Consider the following 23,461-nt stretch of genomic DNA (forward strand, 5'->3'; position numbering starts at 1 on the left):
GCAGGAGAGCAGGGGGGACCCATTGTTTCATGTTCTCTATGTATATAAATCTCCCCACTGTATTTTCCACTGAATGCCTCCGATGAAGTGAGCTGTAGCTCACGAAAGCTTATGCTCAAATAAATTTGTTAGTCTCTAAGGTGCCACAAATACTCCTTTTCTTTTTGCAAATACAAACTAACACGGCTGCTACTCTGAAACCATATGATCTTCAAGGTGGAGAAAAATGCTAATGGCAGGGTACAACCAAAAAATCCGCAGAAACTCATGAGTACACCAATCTAGTAGCACATACAGAAAGTATTCAGCCTAGAGGAACTTTCTGGCATTGGTGAACTGTGAAAATACTTAGGCAATTGTTCTCGCCAACTCCATTTTCATCTTTTCCTTCACAAGAGATTCATGTAGCGATTTTAAATCTATAATTGGGAGCATCATTTATTAAGCTCCAAGGTGTGCTTGATTATATACAAGGTACATTATGAGAGACTCACCACTCTAAAAGTTTATAATCTAATCAAAGTAACCACTGTGACCATAACTGGGATAATAAACTAGAGTAGACTCTTGAGATTTTTGGACAAAGGGCTCACTGACATTGCTTCAAAGGTAGTTTAAGGCTGTTGAATTCTCCTTTCTATGGACTGTAGAAAAAAAATCAGGAAAGAAAGTGTAGGAAAGATAGATTGCAGTTTGTGGAATGTAAATAGTAAGACATTGAATTCTGTTGAATTGGGTTGAGAAACTATGGACAATACTCAGTTTAGTCCCAATTCTTGCCAATTCCTTCTGAAATCAGGTAATACATCTGGACAACACAGGCCCACATGATCTTCCGTGTTATCACTTTGCTATGCAATTTGCCCACTGCCTGTTCCAAACAGAACAGAACAAAACAAAAGGCTGACTCAATCTGCTCTCCCACCACATTTGAAATTAGAGGAGATATTCTGGACTGGGTTTATTGAATGAATTGGAGAAAACCCCTTGCCTTTTTTGGGGGGTGCACATTGCCAATTTTGCCTCCCAAATGAACTCTGCTCTTACATTTTATGATACAGGACCATCTGGTCCATGCCTTCAGAGACCCTCAGTGGGTTTAGATTCCAGACTTGCTTTTATTAAGTCTCCTCAGATACTGAAACATCATTTACTTCTTGTGAGATGCTAAATGAATATCGTGAAAAGTCTATGAGCCAGTAGCATTAAAGAAAATAAATATTAGAAAAAAAAGTTAAAGATCAAAATGAGATGGCACAAATATGCCTATAGTTGTTAGGCTCCCTAACCTATCCTACCAGAATAAAGAAAAAAAAATACTATGTTCACTTTTCATGCTCAGGCTATCAGAGACCTTGTCTATCCTTTATCACTGCAGCATGTCAAAGATTCCCCCTGCTATCAAGTGACCTGCCTATATCTACCTTTGGCTATCCCAATCAATAAGATATTCCCTACCCTTTCTCCTCTAATGTCAAGTTTAAACACCTTGTATGAACCTACTAGCTGTGGAGTTGCAGATAGTATTCTCTTTGGTAATACTGATGTTTGCCTGTCTAATTTATTTTAGAAAGTAGGTAGATCTCTACCCTATCCCATTACAATCCTTGCAGAACAGTTCTCATTTCATTTACCATTGTATGGAACACAATTTCCCTACATTAATAAGTAGGGTGCCTATCTCCTGTAAGTTTTAAGAGCTCTTTTCAAACTTGCTTGAATATCAAATATTATAGCCTATATTTGCTTATATTGTAACGGTCACCTCTCCTCCCAGAAGGTTACCATTAGTTTTTCCCCTTGAATTGTTATAAAATATTCTTATCCGCTTTTCATTTATAGCCCCAAAGATTCAGTAACCATTTATTTATATTTTCAATTTATCAGCAATTCTAAGCAATGTAAAGTATCTAGTGTCTCTCACAGGCATTTCACAATGGAGCTTTGAGAAATTTCCCAAAGGAACAGCCTCTACACTATAGAAAGGAGAAACTGACTTAAATTTTCTGACCACGTCCATGAACGAGGGAGAAGGCCACAGTGAACTCCTTCACTTGATTACGGATACTATCTCTGCAGCAGACAGAAAAGAATAACTAATATTGAGCTATATTATGCAAAAAAAGAATTGATTAATCACACAGGAGAGAGTGTTCAAACTTTTCAGCTGGAGAGTGTTTTTTTAAATGGCTGGAAAGGGGAAAAGCTTGTCGTTTGGAGCCAGCCACATGTTACTTATCAATGCTTCAATTGCAGGGTAAGTAGGAAAGGCCATGTCTGGTCTTCCTCTGCAATATGGGAAATCTCTTTAGAAGTCTTTTTGAGGGACTAGCATGAGAGATAGAAGTGTCAGGAAAAGAATTTGACAGGGTTTTGCACAGTTAGGGAGGTCTCCTGGGGCAAAAAGCCTCTTGAGAAATCTCTTTCCTCCATATTAGGCAAGGAGACAGAAACCTCTCCTCCAGCAATGGAAAATTCAAATGAAGGAATTGAGGTTCACTTGCATCTTTCTTTTCAGTGATGTAATAATTCCTTTATATTATCTCCTGCCAGCTTCTTATCTTACCGGGAGGCTGTGAGAGGTAATTTCCAGAGTGAATTGAAAGGAGTGAGTGCTGGGAATCAGAGGCCCTTAAGTTTTAAGGGGGAAAAGGACTTGCATTTCAGACAACCTCAGGCATCTCAGAAGGTCTGAATTTATCAAGAAAGGTGGAAAAGACAACAGGAATTACTTCAAAACAGAGTCAACTGGATATACTTCTATTGCTTCCAGAAGTGGGAAGGCATATTATTGATAGTGGGCTTGACATTTTCCCCACCTCTGGGGAAGATTTTCTCCTCTGACTTCTTAAGTCTACACAAGTGGCTTACAAGGGAGGCTTGGTATAACCTCGAGCCTCGGTGAAGACACCCACCAAGAGATCAGGAGTTCGGGCATAGTCAATATATATATAAACCCCATAAGACTGACTGCCTTTTCTTGTGGATTTCCTGTATGTTGGAGAAACTTTCCAGAGAGAAACACCTTTTGATGAGGGGGAAAAAAAATCAAAAGGCAGGAACAAAATATTAATACTGCTACTCTACACACTGTAGCAAGAACTGAAATCTAAGAGGTAGAAAGCAGATAAATGGGGAAATTAGGCAGATGTCAAATTCTGTTTTAGCAATGGTATAGAATCTTGTTAATTAAGGAGACTCTAAACTCAAGATTACTAAATAATGAAGAGAAATAGAGGGATTTGGAGTTCCCTACCACCTCCCCCTGCCCCTCCAACATATGAAAAAAACTTTGGTTTGATGTCACTTTAGCAGGCAAGAAACAACTATATTCAACTCACTTCACATATACCAGTTGTACTGGAGTTGAAGGCTGGTCACCAAAGTAAATCCCATGGAAACCAATTACTCATGCTAGACAAAATTATTTATATGTAAATATGGTTCTTTTACATACATGAAGTTGCTGTTGTACGATTTGCATCAACAATCTGTATAGCTGAAATCTAGATAATCAACCAAAACTATTACATACAGCATGAAGCTCAACAATCATGCCTTTCTTATCATTACTAAGTCACAATTTCAGGTATTCCTGGTGAAGCAGTTTTTGGGGGTTGCTTTTTTTTGTTTTGTTTTTTAAAAAGAGTTTTCATCACTATTTGATTTCATTAAAAAGTACCAATAGACATCCAAGAACATTTTTTAATAATTAAAATTATGAGTTTTTACAAACTTTCCATGAACTGGCACGGTACTCCTGTAGGTGACAAAGCTTAGGGAAGACGGGTAAGTCATTGCATACAGATTTGCATTCTATGAACAGAAGCATGTGATAAGCTGCCCAGAGGAGCTCACATTCTAAATTAAACATAACACAGCAAGTGATGGCAAGAAAGAGTTGGGGATGGGGAGGACAAATCACAGGAAATTAAAATGCTGTTTGGTCACATGAGTCTCTTTTGGTTTAAGAAAGGTGAATAAAATCAGGCCCAAGAGCACTGGGGCTGAGGTTAGCAAAAGAATGGCAACTAAAAACAGAGTTTGGTAAAGTAGGTGGAATTTTGAGAACGAAGACATGTGGCACACCAAAAACGGGCTGTTCAAGGCACAAGTGACTGAGTAACAAAGCAAGAGTAGCAGGCCAAGAGTACGGCTGTAGCCAGGCCCTATGGCAAGATACATTCTAAAGTAGCTGGTTTACCAGCACAGTGGGCATCAGGACAGAAGACAGACAATGAAGTGTTTTGGCTTATTTCATCTAAGGCAGTGGTCTCCAACCTTTTTATACCCAAGATCACTTTCTGAATCTAAGGGCAGCTCAGGATCTACCCCGCCCCTTCCCCAAAGCTCCCCCCACCCACAATCTCTCAGTCACTTGCTCTCCCTCACCCTCACTCATTTTCACTGGGCTGGGGCAGGGGGTTGGGGTTCAGGAAAGGGTTCGTAGTATGGGAGGTGGCTCTGGGTTGAGCCTGGGGAAGGGGGTTGGGATGCAAAAGGGAGTGAGGGGTGCAAGCTCTAGGAGAGAGTTTGGGTGCAGGAGGGGGTTCCCAGCTGGGGCAGAGTGTTGGGGTGCAGGAGGGGGTACAGGGTGCTGGCTCTGGAAGTGGGTTCAGGGCTGGGGGTTGGGGTATAGGAGGGGGTATGGGGTGCTGGCTCTGGGAGGGGGTTCAGGGCGGGGTTCAGGAGGGAGTATTGGGTGCCCGCCGAACAGCATTTACCTCTGGAGGCTCCGCGTCAGCAGTGGGCACAGCAAGGCTAAGGCAGCCTCCATGCCTAACCCAGCCCCACACAGCTCCTGGAAGGGGCCAACGTGCCCCAGCAGCCCCTGGGGGGTGGGGAAGTACGTGGCTCCACATGCTGCCCCTCTCTGCAAGCACCGTCCCCGCAGCTCTCCCAGCCAATGAGCGCTGCAGGGGCAGTACTTGAAGGCAGGAACAGTGTGCGGAGGGAGACCCCTGCCCCTCCCCCCCACAAGAGCCGCAGGGCTGTGCCGGTTGCTTTGGGGAGCGCCATGGGGCCGGGGTAGGCAGGGAGTCTGCCTTAACTGCAGTCACACTGCGATAGACAGGGAGGACCGACCAAGCGATCGAGATTTATCGGTTGGTGACCACTGATCTAGGGCATCTAAAATTAGAAGCACCTTCAGTGGAAACAAGGTTTTAGGGAAAGGAAGAAATACACTGCTAGAGTATTTGCTGCCTCCCAGCCTGAAGATGAAAACCCATGACATGCCATCTCCCTAGATGTACACACAGGACAACTTTCCAAGAGGCAGCAAATAATCAGGGTGTGAGGGGAGGAAGGTATGAATGACAACAGCCACCTTGTATCTAAAACACAGGCAACTGCTCAGGTTCTGCTGCCTAAAGACTCTCTTTGAAAAGAACGTAAAATGAATAGCAGAATTTAACACATTGTAAAGCTGACTACAGAAATTATTTCAATTTAGCAAAGTGACACACCATGGTCAAAACACTTGCTAAGTATTCTTTGGCACTTAAGCTCTGTGACTTATGTTACCCATTTATAAAAACAGGATAATACTTTCCTATTAAGTGTGGTGTCATGAAGTTTAATTATTGTTTATAAAGCACTGAGATCCTCAAATATAAAAAGGTGCCATAAGAGTATTATATGGTATGTTCAGCTCTAGACCATCCCCAGACAATGCAAGATTGCTTCCTACTATAGTATATTATATAACAAGAGAATATATGAGTGAGTTCGATAGGCAGAGGCGTAAAATGTATCACATTGTCACTTTAAAGCAATTTTAATAATTTTTCAGGTGTTTAAAATAAATCTCCATCATTCTTAGCCAATACTGTCAAGATCATCATTATATTAAACTGCCTCCAAGAACACATTGTTATAGAATTTAAAATATTTAATTACCTTGGATGTTTTTCACAATTCTCCTTGCTCTATTAATGTAGTTAACCTGTAAAGTGAAACAAAAAGATCATTGTCTCCTGAGAGGGTTTCTATATTGTTGGAATTGTGTTGTGTTACCTTTCAGCATACTGTATACCTACTTCTAAACATGTATTAATCAAAAGGTTTCTTGAACTCTTCAAAATATTTACATAAAAACTCACTATGAAATTTGCGAAGATGTATGTAGATTTAAAAGAATGAATGAACAATACGTTATACATAGAACTCTGCACGGATACAAAATCCGTATCCGCATCCGAGCCGCGATCCGCAATCATGGTCCGTGGATATCCGCATCCGCAGATGCTGTATAATTAGAGCCTTGCAAATCCGCGGATATCTGCATCAGTCATGGAAAAGGGGAACCCTTAAAATTGGAGAATGTTGATAAATATCCTGTCAGAAATGTGTTAGTACATGAATCCTGCCATTTTGCCAAATTCTCACAATTCTGAATCCAAAATTCAATAAAAATATTAGATACTTAAAAGTGTCACCACCATTTTAAGTATGATCCATACTCTTCTTTCAGCACAACAAAAAACTTAAACTTGTGAAGTAGCCCTGCTGCCTCTGAGATGTAGTTGAGCGAGCAGACCACAATTTGGGTGGGGAGCAAGAGAAAGAGGAACATTTCTCTTTGAAGTTTGGCCACGTTGTAAGTACTGTACTAGAGTTCAAAGTTCATAGAGAAACTTCTGCCTCTTTTCAACCCTGTCCTTCAAGGCAGCCAGGATGCTATTAAGTTCCCCTTTGCTTCCAATTAACCTTTTTATGTGAAAGTGAAATGCCTAAATAAAATGTATGAAAAGAAGAGCACAAGAAAAAAATCCTCGTGTTTCTATCATCTTTGTTCTCTCTGGCATGAATTATTTTCTGCAGCAAAAATCTCTTCCCCTGTATGCAACTCACAGGGGGCAAAAAAAACAGAGTATTTCTACCATTTTCCCAACAAATCAAAACCATTCTTCACATTCTGAAGTCACGCCATATATAACAGATTACAGTGCAGGGGTGGGGGTGTGAGGGACAAAAACAAACTGAAAACCCCACAAGACAGCAAGAGCACATCTATAGGATTCAAACTTAGCAATAAAGTCATAGATTCATAATATGAATATAAGGGTTTACCATTATGAAACCAGTACGCTCTGTTTGTACAAAGCAATCCAGACATATACATTTCTCATTAACCATGGTATTTTTATTCATAAGGCTGTGACAGCCTATTCTAGCCATCACCAGTTTTTCCTTCTTACTGTTTCACAAATTGGCCAGAGTACTCCCAAAATTTTTTTTGATCTCTACAATGGTACGCTACACATTTCTTGCATCACTGTTTTTGGCTGTATTAGACAGCCCTAACCCCACCATTACTACCTCTTGGTCAGTCCAATGTTCCCTAATAATTTTAGTTGTATTAAGAGTTGGCCTTCGAGGAAAGCAAAATTTAAGAATATAAAATAAACCATGTATACAGAGTCAGGTAAGGCTTACTATTAACACGTTATTCCAAAAGCATAACATTATTTATTTTTTTTAAAAAGACGTGATTAAATAATTATGAAATTCAATTATTCCATATGTAATCAAGTAATGTGTTTTCCCCAATTATTCAGCTGGATAAAACCAATTCCTCACTCTCAGTCACATGCATACTTAATGACATAGCAAGATTCTGAATAAATAAATGTGAAGGTTTTTCGGTAACATATTTATATATTGGGACCGATGGTATATCTCATAGCAATAGTCATTTTAAAACTTCATCTGTTCTCTTTCTACTTGTGAGACTGACAAGTGAGAAATTTAATGCTAAAAAGAGCAGTCTATATTATAGGAAATTGTATGAAAACTATCAGGTCGCCATCTATCCTAGCAGTGAGTATAATTCTTTCTCTAACCACTTCACATTGCTGAAGACATAACAAAGTGCTACTTCAGTGGTAGTTACTCACCTGCTTCTAAATTCAGACCTCATTTACAGTGGGGGGACTTCAGCAATTGTTGGCCAGCCATTTGTGTGGCTGCATCAGGGCAAACCCACAGAACAGACAGGCAAAGCCACTATAAGATGCAGTTTCTATTGATACAGCTTACTGTGGTTTCTATGGTTGTTCAATAAATATCTGTTTTGTATTTGGAATGAGGCAGGATGATGTATTCCTCTCATGCCAGGATAATGAAGTACTCTCGCTAGTCCATTAGTAACTGAGGATATAAAATACCTACTAGTGATAAACTTTTAAAAACATTTTTAAAATCAGGCCTGGATAACTTGTACCCAAGAGTCCTAAAAGAGTTTGAAGAGGAGATCTCTGGCCTATTGATGTTAAATTTTATTAAGTTTTAGAATACTAAGGAAATTCTAGAAGACTCCTAATGTGGCAGTCTTCATAAAAGGGCAAGCAGCATGATCTAAGTAACTATAGGTCAGTTAGCTCAGCATCAATCACGGACAAAATAATAGGAAAACTGATATGTTATTCAACTGATAAAGAATATAATTAATGCCAGTCAATGTGGTTTTACAGCAAATAGATCTTGTCAAATACGCCTGATTTCATTCTTTGATGCGATTATAAATTTGGTGGAAAAAAGGTAACTGAGTAGATGTAGCAGACTTAAAACTTTGGTAAGGCATTTGATTTAGGACCACACAACATTCATATTTAAAAATTAGTATTATACTAGATCATAAGGCACATGTTAAAACGAATAAGAACTGGCTAACTGTCAGATCTCAAAAAGTAGTAAATCAGTAGGGAACCATCAGCTAATGTGGGTGTTTCTATTGGGATTCCACAGAGATCGGTACTAGGCTCAGTGCTATTCAACATTTTAATCAACGATCTGGAAGTAAATATAAAAATCACTGCTGGTAAACTTTGCACGTGACACAAGATTGACATAATTGTAAATAATTATGAAGACAGGACAGTCACCTAGAAATCAGGTGCACTTGGTATGTGTGGTCAATTCCAACAAAATGCGTTTTAATACAGTCAAATGAAAAATTACACATCAAACTAAGAATGCAGACCCTACCTACAGAATGGGGAGATTGTATCTTGGAGAACAGTGACTCTGAAAAGCATTTAAGGATCACAGCAGATAAGCAACTGAATATGAGCTCCCAGTGCAATATTGTGGCAAAAAAGGCTAATATGATCCTTGGATGCATAAACAAGGGACTAGGAGTACAGCGATTTGGAAAAGGATTTTGAAAAACTGGAGAGGGTGCAGGAAAGAGCCACAAAAAAGTTTCAAGGTCTGAAGAAATTGTGAGAAGGCCTAAGTTTAAACAAATATCTTTAAATATTTTCATTTTCTCTTAAGAAAGCCACTGACTTTTGGCAGAATTATGATATTTTCTCCACATTCACTGGATCACCAGTGGACTTTAACACCTAAACTTGGATGCACATTTAGACGTCAGCTGATTTATGAAAGACACCATCCACATCAAAGTTGGGCAAGAAATGTCAGAGACTTTCATTCAAAACTCATACAGACAATTGTAATAGGAATGGATTTAAGAATTCATTATTGAAAATTAACACTGTGTGGAAATGAAAATCAGTCTGTAAATGAAATTTTTTATGAAGTACTTCACTCAGTGGCAAGAAAGGATTTGTTGGTCAAAGAGCCTGTTCCTCCTGATGAATAAATATTTATGCAACAGAGGTTGCTATTCTAGTGACCTCTCCCATAAAAGCTAGGCAAAGCAACACTGACTAGTTCTCTAGAGTTCCATGTAGTAACCATGATGAGTCATCATGATGCCAGATATTCAGGGGCACAAGGAAATATCTCAAAGAGAAACATTTGTGGGGAAGGGAGAAATCCTACAGCCACTGGTATTTAATGGCTGATCACTATAAAGAGAGATATTACCTCTGGTTTGATTCCTGACATTCGGTTACAAAATCAAAGATAAAACCAGTAGATATTACAGATTTCTGAGTTTCAAAGTAATAAGCTAAAAACTAATTTCTTCTTTTTTTACAAACAAAAACAAAGGATTGTGCAATTGAGAAGAACCCTTGAGGAAACAATTGGAAATTTTTACAACATGGTATTTCCTTATACCACTGACCACAGAAATGCAAACAACTGCACCAAGGAGAGATCTCTTCATTGGAAACAACTGACAACCACCCAACAAAGTTCCATCCTTTTCCACTCCTAGACCCTCAACATACAGAATGTATGATAGAATAGGATATAGAAGTGTCGTACCATCAAGGCCGCAAGATTTTCTTAATCAAATCAGCAGCTGACACTTACAAACTCAGAAAAACACCCCATCACCAAACCCTGGGGTTTTTAAAAGGAGAAAAGTAGCTAGAACTTGCCTATGTTTAATTACTGAAGAAGTTAATCTAATAGTTTTGCAACATTTATTTTTGCATTACAGTTTCTCCTTGGTTTATCCCCAAGATGGGAAATTCTGTAATAGAATCACTGAATGAAAAATAGATTGCTACTGAAATAAGTATAAAAAATGGTACCCACCATTAGTAGTCTCACTTGCATTAATTTTTAAATATTACTTTTATTTATTTAGGCTCTCCTAAATTTTTTCAGTTTGCAGCAAATTTTGAGGACAATACACAACATTATAGAAGCTATCAGGAGGAAGTTAAAGATTTTGGCAACTTGGGAAGTGCAGATAGGGATTTTGGCCCCTCAAGAGGTAAATGAAATATATGATATAGGTGAGAAGATGTGTTTCTCCTTTCCCTCTAGCTTGTGGGGAGGGTGAGGGGTGTTTTTGGGGGGGTAGGGGTGCGAAAGAGGGAGGGACTTGAATTCCTGGTTTTTCATTTCAGCAGAACTTAACAGCAGCTAGCTGCTCCACCACTCTGACAGAACGTAAGAACATATGAACGGCCACACTGGGTCAGACCAAAGGTCCATCAAGCCCAATATCCTGTCCTCTGACAGTGGCCAATGGCAGGTGCGCCAGAGGTAATTAACAGAACAGGTATACAAGTGATCCATCCCCTGTCGTTCATGCCCAGCTTCTGGCAAACAGAGGCTAGGAACACCATTCCTGCTCATCCTGGCTAATAGCCACTGATGGACCTATCTTCCATGACTCTATCTAGCTCCCTTTTGAACCCCATTATGGTATTGGCCTTCACAACACCCTCTGGCAAAGAATTCTACAGGTTGACAGTGTGTTGCGTGAAAAAACACTTTGTGTTTGTTTTAAACCTGCTATCTATTAATTTCATTGGGTGGCCCCTTGTTCTTGTATTATGAGAAGGAGTAAATAACACTTCCTTATTTACTTTCTCTATACCACTCATGATTTTATAAACCTCTATCATATCCCCCCTTAGTCGCCTCTTTTCCAAGCTGAAAAGTCCCAGACTTATTAATCTCTCCTCATATGGAAGCCATTCTATACCCCTAATAATTTTTGTTGCCCTTTTCTGAACCTTTTCCAATTCCAATATATCTTTTTTGAGATGGGGCAACCATGCAGTGTTCAAGGTCTGGGCATGCCATGAATTTATATAGAGGCAAAATGATATTTTCTGTCCTATTATCTATCCCTTTCTTAATGATTCCCAGCATTCTGTTTGCTTTTTTGACTGTTGCCGCACGTTGAACGGGTGATTTCAGAGAACTATCCACAATGAAACCAAGATCTCTTTCTTGAGTGGCAACAGCTAATTTAGGCCCCATCATTGTATATGTATAGTTGGGATTATGTTTTCTAATGTGCATTACTTTGGATTTATCAACATGAAATTTCATCTGCCATTTTGTTGCCCAGTCACCCACTTTTGTGAGATCCTTTTGTACCTCTTCGCAGTCTGCCTGGGACTTAACTATCTTGAGTAGTTTTGTGTCATCTGCAAATTTTGCCACCTCACTGTTTACCTCTTTTTCCAGATCATTTATGAATATGTTAAATAAGACTGGGACCAGTACAAATCCCTGGGGGACACCACTATTTACCTCTCTCCATTCTGAAAACTGACCATTTATTCCTACCTTTTGTTTCCTATCTTTTAGCCAGTTACCAAACCATGAGAGAACCTTCCCTCTAATTCCATGACTGCTTATTTTGCTTAAAAGCCTTTAGTGAGGGACCTTGTCAAAGGCTTTCTGAAAATCTAAATACACTATATCCACTGGATCTCCTTTGTCCGCATGCTTGTTGACCCTCTCAAAGAATTCTAGTAGATTGGTGAGGCATGATTTCCCTTTACAAAAACCATGTTGACTATTTCCCAACAAACTATGTTCATCTATGTGTCTGACAATTTTGTTCTTTACGATAGATAAACCAACCAATTTGCCCGATTCTGAAGTGAGGCTTACTGGCCTGCAGTTGCCAGGCTCATCTCTGGAGCCCTTTTTAAAAATTGGCATCACATTAGCTATCCTCCAGTCATTTGGTACAGAAGCCGATTTAAATGACAGGTTACAGACTACATTTAGTAGTCCTGCAATTTCACATTTGAGTTCCTTCAGAATTCTTGGGTGAATACCAGCAGGTTCTGGGGATTTATTACCGTTTAGTTTATCAATTTGTTCCAAAACCTCCTCTAATGACACCTCAATTTGTGACAGTTCCTCAGATCTGTCACCCAAAAAGAATGGCTCAGGTTTGGGAACCTCCCTCACATCCTCAACGGTGAAGACTGACGCAAAGAATTCCTTTAGTTTCTCCACAATGGCCTTATCGTCCGACTGCTCCTTTAGCATCTCGATTGTCCAGTGGCCCCACTGGTTGTTTAGCAGACTTTCTGCTTCTGATGTATTTAAAAAAAATTGGAGTCTTTGGCTAGCTGTTCTTCAAATTCTTTTTTGGTCTTTCTAATTATATTTTTAGACTTCATTTGCCAGAGTTTATGCTTTCTATTTTCCTCTTTAGGATTTATATTCCACTTTTTAAAAGGATGCCTTTTTGCCTCTCACTGATTCTTTTACTTTGTTGTTTAACCACAGTGGCTCTTTTTTGGTTCTCTTACTATGTAAGCTGGAAAGGTATGTACATAGTATCCTATGCCCCTCTATCATACAAATATCTCCAATGCATCCTACAATGGATAAGACCATTATCTTAATGTTTGACAGTGATTGACAGTAAGAGATAGTATTGTTGCTACCAAACTTTTCATTAGGTTTCAGAATTCAAAGAGCTACAGTCTCAGGCTATCTACAAACTCACCACATTAGCAAACACTACCTTCTGGGCACACAGACCACCACACACATGTATATAGTTTTTGAGGGCTGGGTGATAGCTGAATGTTTGTTCTTTGTTGGGGCGGGTGGACTTAACACTGGGCTAGCCTCCTGATTTGCCAGACCTGTACTCGGACACAAGGGATAAAAACGTTGTAGAGGAAAAGCAACTAAGCTGCCACCAGGGTACTGGGCAGTGTTCTTCACTGCAAGGCCTGCGAGCCAGTGGCGTCTCCCATGGACCCTAAGTGCAGCTCCCTGTCGATCGCACTCTCCAGCAGTGCAGTGGGGCTATAGCTAAGGCAGGCTCCCTGCCTACCCTGGCCCCATGCTGCTCCCAGAAGTGGCCAGCACACCCCCGCGGGGTAAGTGGGGAGCAGAGATCTCCACACACTGCTCCTGCCTGCAAGCACCGCCCCTGCAGCTCCCATTGGCCAGGAACGGGAAACTGTGGCCAATGTGAGTTGCGGGGGCAGTGCCTGCAGAGAGAGGCAGCGCGCAGAGCCACGTCCCCCGCCAGCAGCTGCAGGGGAGCATTGACCCCTTCCAGGAGCAATGTGGGGCTAGGGCTGCCTGAAGTAAGTGCTGCACCCTTCGATGATCAGGTTCTGAATAGCTCTTCTACCACCCAACCTGCAGCCTCCCAGAGCCAGCCCCCATACCCTCTCCAGCACCCCAAACCCCTGCCCCAGCCCTAAGCCCCCTCCCAGAGCCAGATCCCAATACACCCTCCTGCACTCCAAGCTATTATTTGCCAGAAAAGGAAGACAAAAAAAATACAACTTATTTTTAGGTAGAAATAGTATTTTAAAAAAGTGTTTTGGCTCCCAATCTAAGTTTAATTGATAGCCAAAGGAAATGTTAAAACCTCCTATATGAAATATTTATATTCCCCATTTGACAGTGTTCAGGGATAGGAAAGAATTCTTCCTGACTCTCCCCAAAAACCAAAGTGAAACTGCAGCTCAGCTGTTCTGTAAATGGACAAGCTTCCACAAGAGTTTAAATATGACAAGGGAGAAACTTATGCTCTGATGATGCCTTGCGAAGCCAAGGCTACCATTACAAATGAAAAGATGCATTGTATACTAATTTGCTGGATAACAAGAAAAGCATTCATTCCATATATGCAATAATTTTGAAATAGGACATGCAGTTTGCTAGAGGTTATTAAAAGGAAAATTGAACACTGAGAAATTTGTTTAAACTTCTGGATTTCTTGCTCTTTACCTTTGTCAAAAGAACATGTATTGTACTCTAAACAGCACTGACAAAGGATATTCATCCTATTTAAAAGTTTACTAATTTTTATCAACATGTAATATTCTGGTTTAAGATTCCAATTGTCAAACTTCAAAAGCTTTCTGCAGTGTAATATCAAAAGATCTAGGAGAAAAACACAACAGGTAGAGTTATTATGTTTCACACCAGAGGGTAGGGGCCTGATGGGATTCCTTCAGATATAGGCTTACATTGTGGTTTTTAAACTACTGTTAATTAAGGCGGTGTAGGAGGACACCATACCAGCACAATTGCAGGGCATTTTGTTAGCAGAGGAGAGGGGAAGGCAGAAAGTGTCTGTGGGTGCAGAGGGAGAAGTCACAAGCACAGATTGACGACATTGTACCCTGTAAAGGAGTACAGCATGCCAGAGCTGAGCATTTGATTCTCAGCCTTCTCAAGCAGAATGTCAGCTATGTCATTAAAAAAAATGTTAAAAGAAGCAAAAAGCTCACACCTGGATCTCCAGAGTAACATGAGAACACATATCACTGTCCGATAGAGCCTCTGAAGATTACAATTTCCCTGGAGAAGCCTCCATGTTTTTTTCTGTCCACTTTTACCTTTCATTTTCTATTTACTGTTCCCTGATATTTTACTATTTTCCCAGGCACTTGACAACTTTGCTAGAGTTAGACAGGGAAATTAACTGAGGAAAGCAAAGAAGATCCCTGTTCTGCAGCCCTAGGAATTGAGGGACAGTAGTTTGTTCTGTGTTATACAGATAGCTGGTAAACTTTAGAAGGTTTGGAAGCCTTTTCATTAAAATATGGATCATCAAGACACACTAGTGCAGTGGTCCCTAAACTGTGGGACCACTAGGCGGGGACTGAGTAACATACGGGGAGGAGAGGGTGCCACATAGCTCTGCCCCCAGTCCCAGCTCCTCCCCCTTCCCCAGTTCTGCCCCCAGCTCCACTTTCGGTCCAATCTCCTCTGCTGAGCCAACCATGCAGTAACGGAGGAGAGGCATGGACCAATTCCATTACTAGTGGGGGGATGCGCAACAAGTGTCTGTCCTGCAGACCATAGGTCCCAGGCCAGTAATAAATGCAAGAGTCAAATATACACTTTAATAGAGTATAGCTATTAGACTATCTAATGACGAACAAACAATGTATCAGTATTTTCCTATTTAGTTAAGGTAACAAAGCATCACCTAATCAGCAAAAGCACTTTACAGGAATACTAAACCCACTGATTGTAACCAAATATGCCAAACCCGCAGCAAAAAAAAAAAAAAAAAAGGAAGCAGAAATTGGGCTTGTTTTTGGCTTAATTGGCTTGTGAGTTGCTTGTTGGCTAGTAGCTTGTTTGGCTTGTTGCTTTTTTTTTTTTTTTAAATCAGCTCCTGCAAGTAGGAGCAGGAGGGTGGGGGGAGGGGAAAAGAGAAGAGTCAGGGTGAACAGTGGACCCACCTCAGTCCCAGACTGCATGCAGCGGGGAAATCTAGTCAGAGTGTTGGGGTTCTTAGGGATTGGCTTGTTTTGGCCTTGTTTTGAAATGGGATTAGCTTGATTTTTGGTTTATTGTGAAAGTTGGGGTGGTAATTTACTGCATGAAAGTTGGCAACTGTGATTATAACCTATCTTCTTAACAGTCTTATGATGAATACCAATATCTTAGGAAAAGCATATACTAAAGCTTTTCAATCTCATTTTGTTGACAATGCCATACTGAGGATTATTCAGTTTTAGATTACACAAAATATGCAGGCTTTAAAGCAAGGCAGTATTTAGAATTCACCACATATTTCTGTAATGAGGGCTGGATAATGGAAAACTATGCAAAAATGACTTGCTGGTTTCATTTCAATTCATCCCCCACTATTTTCTCTACCGAGCCACCACACCAGGTTATAGTTTCTTGCCATTTTGAACATATACTTAAGCAAAATCTTGTAATTCTTACTCAGGCCAAGCTTCCACTGCAATCAATGGAAGTTTTTCCTAATTACAGACCACACAATTTTGCCCTTAGAGAGATAATTGCTTGATATTATAGAAGGATACTGAACAGTTTTTAAAACATGCTGGAGATTATTTTTTCTGTCCCAGTTTAAAAACGTGTTAAAACAGTTAAAAAATTTTGATCATAAACATTAACAGATCTCATTTTGAACAGAATACTTGAAGATTTATCTCAACAAACATTTACTAAAGCTGTCACATCTTAAGTGTTAGATTCAGTTCATTTTTTGACCAAAGTTGTTCAAATGCATACGATTTCACTGAAAAAGGTTCTATGGACTTAGAAAACAGTAATTTCTAGAGATACAAAGTACAATCATGAACTGAGGCAGAATCTTCTAACGTACACTGTGCTGGTCATACTAGCTGACACTGTTTTCTCGGACACAACTTAATCTTTCCTAATGGGCTACAGAATGAGAATAACGTTGTGGGACAAGTCTGAATTAAACATACAATAGAAAATGGAAACTAGGTAGTGGATGTGTTTTGATAAGATATCTTGAAGTAAAAGAATACAAAGCTTTCATCTTAAATTAGAAAAGGAGTACTTGTGGCACCTTAGAGACTAACCAATTTATTTGAGCATGAGCTTTCGTGAGCTACAGCTCACTTCATTGGATGCATACCGTGGAAACTGCAGCAGACTTTATATACACACAGAGATCATAAAACAATACCTCCTCCCACCCCACTGTCCTGCTGGTAATAGCTTATCTAAAGTGATCATCATTTCCATTTCCAGCACAAATCCAGGTTCTCTCACCCTCCACCCCCCCACACACAAACTCACTCTCCTGCTGGTAATCTTCAACACCTCAGCCTCAAACTACCATACAATCTCTCTTCTATCCTTTTCATTTCCCAATTCCATTCTCAACTTGAGACCACTTGGCAGCTTTTGAAGTGGTCAATGATTCTTGTAATCCTGTCCTGTTGGCTTTCATGACTTCATCCTCTTATTCCTTCAGTGTTTTATCTGGTAAGTCATAGCCCTAACTCCCTGTTTCAGCAGATGTCGCCAGCAGCTCTCTCCTTGGCTCCCCTCTTATCTCTTGGTACTTTTATCCACAAGTATGGCTTCAACTACCATCTTTAAGCCAATGATGCACAAGTCTACTTCCCTACTGATGAGCTGCCTCACTCATCTAATCCAGTACTTTGACCTCTCTCTGCCATCCTTAAAAAGGGATGTCCATAGTCATCTCAAACTCAACATGGCCAAAGTTGAATTCTCAGTCTCCATTCCCCAATCCTCCTTTTCTCCATCTCTGTGGATAACACAACCATCTTCCCAAACACTCAGGCCTGTAACTCGGACACATTTGACTCAGCTCTCTCTAAACTCACAATACAGACTGTGTATAAATCTTTCCACTTCTTCCTACACAGCATAACTGAAATCTGACCTTTCGTCTCGACACACAGCTAAAACTCATACAGCTCTCATTTCACATCTTGAGTACAACCTCCTCCTTCCGAGCCTTTATTACTGCAACTTTGTTCCCCTCAAGTCCATTCAAAATGCTGCTGCCAAGATCTTGCTTTCCGTCTTGTCATCTTGACAACACCAATCACGTTGATGTTTTTTCTTGCTCCCCTTTCACCACTACATCAAACACAAGCTCCTTAAGGTTCTTCATAAATTAGCCTCACACCCCAGCTGATCTAATAGCTCATCTATCTGATCTAGTTGCAAAGTCGAAGCCTGCTTCACTCTGCCAACTGTGCCAGCATTTACAGAGCACTAGTCTGCTTCTCTCTTAGCCCTGGTCTACACTAGGACTTTAGGTCGAATTTAGCAGCGTTAAATTGATGTAAACCTGCACCCGTCCACACAATGAAGCCCTTTATTTCGACTTAAGGGGCTCTTAAAATCGATTTCCTTACTCCACCCCTGACAAGTGGATTAGCGCTTAAATCGACGTTGCCGGCTCGAATTTGGGGTACTGTGGACACAATTCGATGGTATTGGCCTCCGGGAGCTATCCCAGAGTGCTCCATTCTGACCGTTCTGGACAGCACTCTCAACTCAGATGCACTGGCAAGGTAGACAGGAAAAGAACCGCGAACTTTTGAATCTCATTTCCTGTTTGGCCAGCGTGGCAAGCTGCAGGTGACCATGCAGAGCTCATCAGCACAGGTGACCATGATGGAGTCCCAGAATCGCAAAAGAGCTCCAGCATGGACCGAACGGGAGGTATGGGATCTGATCGCTGTTTGGGGAGAGGAATCCGTGCTATCAGAACTCCGTTCCAGTTTTCGAAATGCCAAAACCTTTGTCAAAATCTCCCAGGGCATGAAGGACAGAGGCCATAACAGGGACCCGAAGCAGTGCCGCGTGAAACTGAAGGAGCTGAGGCAAGCCTATCAGAAAACCAGAGAGGCAAACAGCCGCTCTGGGTCAGAGCCCCAAACATGCCGCTTCTATGATGAGCTGCATGCCATTTTAGGGGGTTCAGCCACCACTACCCCAGCCGTGTTGTTTGACTCCTTCAATGGAGATGGAGTTAATACGGAAGCAGGTTTTGGGGACGAAGAAGATGATGAGGAGGAGGAGGTTGTAGATAGCTCACAGCAAGCAAGCGCAGAAACCGGTTTTCCCGACAGCCAGGAACTGTTTCTCACCCTAGACCTGGAGCCAGTACCCCCCGAACCCACCCAAGGCTGCCTCCTGGACCCAGCAGGCGGAGAAGGGACCTCTGGTGAGTGTACCTTTTAAAATACTATACATGGTTTAAAAGCAAGCATGTGAAAGGATTACTTTGCCCTGGCATTTGCGGTTCTTCTAGATGTAGTCCTAAAGCCTTTGCAAAAGGTTTCTGGGGAGGGCAGCCTTATTGCGTCCTTCATGGTAGGACACTTTACCACTCCAGGCCAGTAACACGTACTCGGGAAACATTGTAGAACACAGCATTGCAGTGTATGTTTGCTGGCATTCAAACAACATCCGTTCTTTATCTCTCTGTGTTATCCTCAGTAGAGTGAGATCTAATTCATGGTCACCTGGTTGAAATAGAGTGCTTTTCTTCAGGGACACTCAGAGGAGCCCGTTCCTGCTGGGCTGTTTGCCTGTGGCTAAACAGAAATGTTCCCCGCTGTTAGCCACAGGGAGGGGGGAAGGTTGAGGGGGTAGTCACGCGGTGGGAGGAGGCAAAATGCGACCTTGTAACGAAAGCACATGTGCAATGTATGTAATGTTAACAGCAAGGTTTACCCTGAAAGACTGTAGCCACTGTTTTATAAAATGTGTCTTTTTAAATACCGCTGTCCCTTTTTTTTCTCCACCAGCTGCATGTGTTTCAATGATGGAAGGAGAAGATCCTGTGCAGAGGCTAGTGAAGCTTAGAAAGAAAAAAAAAAACACACTCGCGATGAAATGTTCTCCGAGCTCATGCTGTCCTCCCACACTGACAGAGCACAGACGAATGCGTGGAGGCAAATAATGTCAGAGTGCAGGAAAGCACAAAATGACCGGGAGGAGAGGTGGCGGGCTGAAGAGAGTAAGTGGCGGGCTGAAGACAGGGCTGAAGCTCAAATGTGGCGGCAGCGTGATGAGAGGAGGCAGGATTCAATGCTGAGGCTGCTGCAGGACCAAACCAGTATGCTCCAGTGTATGGTTGAGCTGCAGCAAAGGCAGCTGGAGCACAGACTGCCACTGCTGCCTCTCTGTAACCAACCGCCCTCCTCCCCAAGTTCCATAGCCTCCACACCCAGACGCGCAAGAACGCGGTGGGGGGGCCTCCGGCCAACCAGCCACTCCACCACAGAGGATTGCCCAAAAAAAAGAAGGCTGTCATTCAATAAATTTTAAAGTTGTGAACTTTTAAAGTGCTCTGCGGCATTTTCCTTCCCTCCTCCACCACCCCTCCTGGGCTACCTTGGTAGTCATCCCCCTATTTGTGTGATGAATGAATAAAGAATGCATGACTGTGAAGCAACAATGACTTTATTGCCTCTGCAAGCGGTGATTGAAGGGAGGAGGGGCGGGTGGTTAGCTTACAGGGAAGTAGAGTGAACCAAGGGGTGGGGGGTTTCATCAAGGAGAAACAAACAGAACTTTCACACCGTAGTCTGGCCAGTCATGAAACTGGTTTTCAAAGCTTCTCTGATGCGTACCACGCCCTCCTGTGCTCTTCTAACCGCCCTGGTGTCTGGCTGCGCGTAACCAGCAGCCAGGCGATTTGCCTCAACCTCCCACCCCGCCATAAACGTCTCCCCCTTACTCTCACAGATATTGTGGAGCACACAGCAAGCAGTAATAACAGTGGGAATATTGGTTTCACTGAGGTCTAAGCGAGTCAGTAAACTGCGCCAGCGCGCCTTTAAACGTCCAAATGCACATTCTACCACCATTCTGCACTTGCCCAGCCTGTAGTTGAACAGCTCCTGACTACTGTCCAGGCTGCCTGTGTACGGCTTCATGAGCCATGGCATTAAGGGGTAGGCTGGGTCCCCAAGGATACATATAGGCATTTCAACATCCCCAAAAGTTATTTTCTGGTCTGGGAATAAAGTCCCTTCCTGCAGCTTTTGAAACAGACCAGAGTTCCTGAAGATGCGAGCATCATGCACCTTTCCCGGCCATCCCACGTTGATGTTGGTGAAACGTCCCTTGTGATCCACCAGAGCTTGCAGCACAATCGTAAAGTACCCCTTGCGGTTTATGTACTCGGCGGCTTGGTGCTCCAGTGCCAAGATAGGGATATGGGTTCCGTCTATAGCCCCACCACAGTTAGGGAATCCCATTGCAGCAAAGCCATCCACTATGACCTGCACATTTCCCAGGGTCACTACCCTTGATATCAGCAGATCTTTGATTGCGTGGGCTACTTGCATCACAGCAGCCCCCACAGTAGATTTGCCCACTCCAAATTGATTCCCAACTGACCGGTAGCTGTCTGGCGTTGCAAGCTTCCACAGGGCTATCGCCACTCGCTTCTCAACTGTGAGGGCTGCTCTCATCTTGGTATTCATGCGCCTCAGGGCAGGGGAAAGCAAGTCACAAAGTTCCATGAAAGTGCCCTTACGCATGCGAAAGTTTCGCAGCCACTGGGAATCGTCCCAGACCTGCAACACTATGCGGTCCCACCAGTCTGTGCTTGTTTCCCGAGCCCAGAATCGGCGTTCCACAGCATGAACCTGCCCCATTAGCACCATGATGCATGCATTGGCAGGGCCCATGCTTTCAGAGAAATCTGTGCCAATGTCCTGATCACTCACGTGATCGCGCTGACGTCGCCTCCTCGCCCGGTATCGCTTTGCCAGGTTCTGGTGCTGCATATACTGCTGGATAATGCGTGTGGTGTTTAATGTGCTCCTAATTGCCAAAGTGAGCTGAGCGGCCTCCATGCTTGCCTTGGTATGGCGTCCGCACAGAAAAAAGGCGCGGAACGATTGTCTGCCGTTGCTCTGATGGAGGGAGGAGCGACTGACGACACGGCTTACAGGGTTGGCTTCAGGGAGCTAAAAATCAACAAAGGGGGTGCCTGTACATCAAGGAGTATTTCAGGCAGGATTGCACGGAGGGTTCCAATAAGAAATGGTGCACCTAAGTTATCGTTCTTATTGGAACAAGGAGGTTAGCCTGGCCTCTGATTGATACATGGCTAGATTTACCTCGCTGCACCTTCTCTGTGAGTGACTGCAGTGTGATCTAGAGGAATGAGTCCCCTAGACAGGGGAGGAGGCAAATGAGTACAAAACAAATCTGGTCTATTTCTTGTTCTGAGCCACTCCATCTATCTTTTACATCTTTGGCTGGCAGCAGACGGTGCAGAAGGACTGCATGCCATCCACATCTCATGGCTGCTCAACAGAAGATGGTACAGTACGACTGCTAGCCATCTTCATCTCTTGCCTGCCTGGCAGAAGATGGTACAATACGACTGCTAGCAATCCTCATCTCTTGCCTGCCTAGCAGAAGATGGTACAGTACAACTGCTAGCAGTCCGTATCGCCTGCCCGCTCACCATAAGACGGTTCAATAGAACTGACTGCAGGACTAAAGAGAATGACCTGGTCAAGTCACTCCAAATTTAGTCCCTGCACCCATGTCTGCCCAGGCGCTCCCAGTCGACGTGGCCAGGAGCACCTCGGACATGATGAGGACGACTACCAGTCGTATTGCACTGTCTGCTGCCAGAAGGCAATGGGTTGCTGCTACTGTGCAGCAAAGCCGTACCGCGTCTGCCAGCACCCAGGAGACATAGGGTGACGGTTACCTGAGCGGGCTCCATGCTTGCCGTGGTATGGCATCTGCACAGGTAACTCAGGAAAAAAGGCGTGAAATGATTGTCTGCCCTTGCTTTCACGGAGGGAGGGAGGGAACGGGGGCCTGACGATACGTACCCAGAACCACCCGCGACAATGTTTTAGCCCCATCAGAGTGCTCCATTGTGACTGCTCTGGACAGCACTCTCTCAGATGCCCTATTGTTTGCCGTTGCTCTGACGCCGGGAGGGGCGCTTACAGGGTTGGCTTCAGGGAGCTAAAATCAACAAAGGGGGTGGCTTTACATCAAGGAGTATTTCAGGCAGGACTTCACCGAGGGTTCCAATAAGAAATGGGGCACCTAAGTTATTGTCCTTATTGGAACAAGAAGGTTAGCCTGGCCTCTGATTGACACATGGCTAGATTTACCTCGCTGCACCTTCTCTGTGAGTGACTGCAGTGTGATCTAGAAGAATGAGTCCCCTAGACCGGGTATGGGGGGAAGCAAATGAATACAAAACAAATCTGGTCTATTTCTTGTTTTGATCCACTCCATCTATCTTTTACATCTTTGGCTGGCAGCAGACGGTGCAAAAGGACTGCATGCCATCCACATCTCATGGCTGCTCGGCAGAAGATGGTACAGTACGACTGCTAGCAGTCCGTATCGCCTGCCCGCTCACCATAAGACGGTTCAATAGGACTGACTGCAGGACTAAAGAGAATGACCTGGTCAAGTCACTCCAGATTTAGTCCCTGCACCCATGTCTGCCCAGGCGCTCCCAGCCGACGTGGCCAGGAGCACCTCGGACATGACGATGACGGCTACCAGTCGTGCTGTA

At 42.8% G+C, this 23,461-nt stretch overlaps 1 protein-coding gene across 11 annotated transcripts in view; it reads right to left on the reverse strand.

Annotated features, from left to right (window-relative positions):
* Positions 1–23,461, reverse strand: part of ADD3 (adducin 3) — a 185,671-nt gene that overhangs the window by 110,003 nt on the left and 52,207 nt on the right. For all 11 annotated transcript variants that reach the window (XM_084635289.1, XM_084635282.1, XM_084635293.1 and 8 more), the window contains one exon: positions 5,902–5,947. The gene's annotated coding sequence lies outside the window, so the exon portion shown is untranslated. The remainder of the gene's footprint in view (positions 1–5,901; positions 5,948–23,461) is intronic.

This window comes from Lepidochelys olivacea, assembly GCF_965140295.1.
Source record: "Lepidochelys olivacea isolate rLepOli2 genome assembly, chromosome: 7".
In the NCBI taxonomy this organism is placed as follows: Eukaryota; Metazoa; Chordata; order Testudines; family Cheloniidae; genus Lepidochelys; species Lepidochelys olivacea.